Source organism: Dreissena polymorpha, chromosome 9 (genome assembly GCF_020536995.1).
Source record: "Dreissena polymorpha isolate Duluth1 chromosome 9, UMN_Dpol_1.0, whole genome shotgun sequence".
NCBI lineage: Eukaryota > Metazoa > Mollusca > Bivalvia > Myida > Dreissenidae > Dreissena > Dreissena polymorpha.
This window is the reverse complement of record NC_068363.1, coordinates 18544509-18549906: the sequence shown is the minus strand read 5'-3', so window position 1 is coordinate 18549906 and position 5398 is coordinate 18544509.

Sequence of the window (5398 nt, the reverse complement as noted above, 5' to 3'; positions counted from 1 at the left end):
CCACATTCATGGCAAGTTTCTAATTTTATCAGTCACTGTGTTTGTCTCTGACAGGTCCACATGAGCTACACGAGCGTTCGTTGGCTCGGTTATTGTGAAAGAGTGCGCGCATTTTACTGGTATAGCCCACACTTTTCTATATTGACATTTTCTAGAGCTTTTCCTCAATTTCGATCATTTTATGTTAAGAGTTGTGTTATGTATCTGATTGAAACATTATTGAAGTGGTTTTTAGAAGAAATTCTCTCCTGACGATACTATTAAGTTAAATTGTTAATATATAATTAGTATTCTTCGAGGCTCGTCCGATATAAAGTCTATCTTTAATATAGGCATTCGACGTTGATATGAATTCTGGTATTATTGTTTCTTTAGGACGATGATGGGCGCGTAACGCCTCTCCCCCGATTCCCGATATTGACTCCATACATATGAAGGAGAAGTCTCAAATAATAGATCGACTGAACACTATGACTTACAATGCATTTGAGATTAACTAATTATTAATATATGTACCATTTATAATGCGACCACTTCTTTTTTGTAAGTGAAACGAATTTTAATTCATGTACTAAATACGGTTATTTGATTCTTGAAATGTCAGAAAAAAATTTATATTTACAAAAGATAATGAATATTGACTTTGTTTTTATTTCGCTTTTATAATATATTTATTATGAATAAAAACAATATATGTATCTATCATAAGTCTTGGCAAGGTACCGATTGGCATATGGAACAGTGAGACACATCGCCAAAGCACCAGATACAAACACATATCCGCAACAAACACACACGAACATGTGTTATTTCAATAACAACACTTTTGTCACCATTCTTAATCTTAAGAACACTTTTAACTAAAGAAGTTATTATAAAAGTGCACTAACAAAGCGTGACCAATATTTAACTATTAAGTAATTTGAGAACTTAGTGAATGAGTTTAAACACGAAGAAACAATTAAATGCGTTTGTATACATGAAATGGCGCGCCATTTAAAGATACAATCTCTATTTATGGATTTTTAAACTCTGAACGTATAATGCATTCGTGGTTGGGAGTCAGTTCAAGCATGCAATACTATTTGTACACAATTATAAATATAAACTCGTTTTAATTTACTATTATCGTTTTGACTATTTATTGAATAATTTGAAAATTAATAATGAAGGCTCATAAAATACTTCCTAACCGGTGAATGCACAATGGAAAATTCTTTGACACTGTCGTCTTTGCGTTTGTGTGGCTAAACAGAGTTGTTTTTGTCAATAAATATAGTATTCTTAATATAAAATTAAATTATTAAACCGTTCAAAACAGTGTTGAGAACTAAAATATACATATATATATATATATATATATATATATATATATATATATATATATATATATATATATATATAATATATATATATATATATTAACATGTTTTTAACTTTATTTCAACCGCAATTTAACAACTATGTATATTGTTATGTCAAAAACGTATTGTTACACAATATAATGTTGTTGTTAAGTTGCATTTTATTCTACATGAACATGTTCTCAATTATATTGGCAATCAATTTTGCCGCTGCTTATAATTAACGGTAGAAAAATTAAAGTGGGTATGCACGATTTTTATATGTGTTAAATTGTAATATAATGATAAAAATGTGTTACAATAACACAAAAGAGGCAAGAAAAAAATATACATTTAATACGAATTTCATAAAATGCAGCAAAGAGAAATTAGAACAGATATTTTTGGTACATATTTTCCTACAATAACCGACGCATTCGTCTTTTTATTAGGATCAGAGTTAGTGTTCGTGTGTCGTATGAATATATCTATCGTTGCAGGAATTTAAAACAACCGTTATTTACTAAATTTAGATTCACATCGTACATGCATGATATACATGCTTTGCGAATTCGACTGTACAGCCATTTTCGATTTCATAATTAAATATCTGGCTTATTCGCATTTTTCGACACATGTTTTTAACTTTTATTTTAATTTATATTGAAATATATATAAAATAAGTTTTTTTACACATTTTATAAATTCATAAATACTTGACAAAATCGCATAATCTCGCTTTAATGTATTCAACATTGAAAAACAATTTCCATAATATTGTGTTTGATTATAATGCTTGACCAAAACACAATATATTGAGGAAAAGCGTAAAATAAGCCAAAAGAATATCTAAGGACTTCATAGGCATAAGTATTGTAACTCAAATTTGTATTTGACTAAACGCGCGATGCCGTGTCTTATTTTAACATTTGGATAGCGATTTGTCGTGAAGAAAGGAAATAAGCATTTGCAGTTTGTCAAACAACAGCCTTTTGAACTTTTTACAGTCCGGTGTTTGTAACGAAATAACTTGCTAACGTCTAAAGTATACTATAATTACAACATTATATTAAATACAATATTTTCTAGTGGTATCCAGTGAATTGTTTATAACAGTTTTCTTGGCATAAATGGTAATATTTAAACATCTAAAAATACTGAAATGAAAATGAGGAAGAGCCAATTACAGGAATAGTATGTTTAAAATTCACAAATCATAGGAAAAGTCTAATTAGCATTATACCGTATTTTAAATATGTATTACATTAAAAGTGGTTCGCCTTGGATTGCAATGTAAGGGTTACAGTATTTTCCTGGGGATTCTCACTTAAAATTGCGACGAGTAATTCTGCTGTTATTGGTTGGACGTTTTATTTATCGGTCTCTACAACAACATTAAAGGGGCCTTATCACAGATTTTGGCATTTTTTAACTTATTCATTAAATGCTTATATTGATAAATGGTAAACATTGGATCGTAAAAGCTGCAGTAAAAAATCAAGAATAAAATTAAAAAAGGAAAAGAACATTGCCCGGAGCAGGTTTCGAACTAGTGACCCCTGGAGTCCTGCCAGAGTCCTGAAGTAAAAACGCTCAAGCCTACTGAGCTATTTCGCCGAATACACACCTTTGACGTATTTTATACGTTATATAAGCAATCTTCGTAGTTGCACAAAATTTAATGACAAAAACAGAACTCTCCAAATTATTCAATCGTTTCGCGTTGCAACGCTTTATAATTTTGAGGTTTTAAAATCGTTAAATGATGCATATAATGGCTATATTAGAGCATGGTAAATGTTCAGTATTACTGTTTCCTCACAAATATCATAACTAAAACGAAAATTTGCGAATCTGAAACAACTTTTTTCAATTTAGTCAATTTACCAAAGCGTGAAAAGATCCCTTTAAACCACCGTTCTACCGTACAATTAGGCTGATTAATAGCATGCAACCAAATGAGAGTCGTCGAAACCTAGGATTGATCTGGTAATATTACAACATATTGGTGGTTAATGAGTAAAGCGTTTTGCAGCTGTCCAAGAAGATATATACTATTTTAAAAAATCCTCTAATCATGCGGCAAAATGCAGTCAGTTAACAATCATGTAACTTTCTTTGATAATAAGTCGACAGAGTATGAAATTCTCCTGGAAATACTTGGAAGATTTATTTATTTCCATGTTATCAGAATCAATTGTTATTCATTGTGTGTTCATTGTAAAGTCTTCTTGACATAACGAATGACATAAAAGCTGTTGCTATATGCCATTTACATATCAGCTTAAATGTTTGCTAACATGAAAATGTATATACGAGTGCTTTTGTTACAAATATGAAGCGCAGATGTGTTTAAATGTGCTTATTTCTTATATAAACAACTGTAGTAAAGTTTACTTTTATTATGTCATTATTATGTAACTTTTATTATATTATGTCATTTTTCATAACTATTATCATAACACATATTTTTCATAATTAACAGTAGGTCATTATCAATTATGATAAGCATATCATCTAAACGATAGCTAAAAGAAAGAAAATCTGTACATACGTTTGCAGTAGTATTATCTCGCTTGTTTAACCTGGTTACTCAGGTTCCCTAATCTAGTTTAGATCAACTTTGGCATGTGTTAGACCCCTTGTTTCAAAACATTTTAAGGTCTTATACTTCAAAACTGCATATTTTTCTAATATATTGACATTTTTCGGCTAAGTTGTAATTTTCTTGTGTAAATATATACTAATATTTTTATCACATTTGTTATCAGTATGTTGCAAATTAATCAATATTGGGAACCTTTACTGATATGCCTTCTTGTTGAAAAACCCCCTGTTCCCCAGAGCTACGATATTGATATTAAGTATTGTGTGTTTTGATAGCTGAATGCATGTGGAGTTTGTATGTTTTATTGAAAGTATGTTGATTATGTTCAAATTAAATAACATTGTTGATTTGAGTGTTTTCTATTATATGTTTGGTCTATGAGTAGGGATATATTTTTTAACCAATCAAATGTCTGTAAATGGACTGTTCTGGTGAAAATAGACTGTTCTGCCAGTGCTCTCAGAAACTGTATAAAATAAGCTGTTTTGGCTGAATAAATCACTTCTTGATGCTCTCTTGAAAACTGAAGATCTTCAGGAAAGAAAGGTGGGAATTTCTTATAATAATAATTAAATAATTAATCTTAAGCTTCAAGACTCTTTGACATATTTTTCCAATTCTTATCAATACTTTAATAATTTTTACAAACATGTACTTAGGAAATGTTTATTTTCTTAATTGAGATAATCTTAGTAAAGGGTTAACAGTAATCTCTATTAATTCACTGGAGTTCCCCACACTCCACAAATTGTTTCTTAATTTATTGGAGTAAATTGTTTACTATCTATTTTGATCTTTTCTAGAATTTATTACATTTTCTTGAAGATAGGCTATTTTTGATTTGAGTTAAATGCAGAAAGTTACACTTATATGGCCACAATTTTGGCCGTTCTTAACTTGGTTTTTAATCTCTTCATTTTTACTGCCGTTATAGTATCAGTTAGTGTAATTTCTGTACATAAATTTATATTTCAGACTTGGCTAGCTCTTGTTCAACACAATTTTGCTTTATTTCATAATGTCACATTACCGTCATGTCTTTAGGACATTTGTGAAAATGAAGCTTAACTACATGCTGTATCGTTCTGAGAATAAAAATTAGTTATTTCGTTAAAAGCTGGTTTGGTTTCACTTATAGATTGATTCTTTGAGTGTATTCAGGCATATCTGACTGGACGCGTTTAGTTAATTGAATTACAACCAGTCAGTGGTGTCATCATGACCGGAAATAAGCGTTCTTTAATTAGACTTGATAAATATTTCCGTATTATATAAGCGCTCACAAAATTACATAACTCGTAACCGTCCCGTGACCGGTTCACTGCGTAAGCGAACGAGACCGCACCGCCACACAACAATAATACATTTCAGTATAATCTCATGTACAAACACAAAATGATTGATCGTTGATAGAATGATACGCCCCGTGAAACTTCACCTTCGTAAT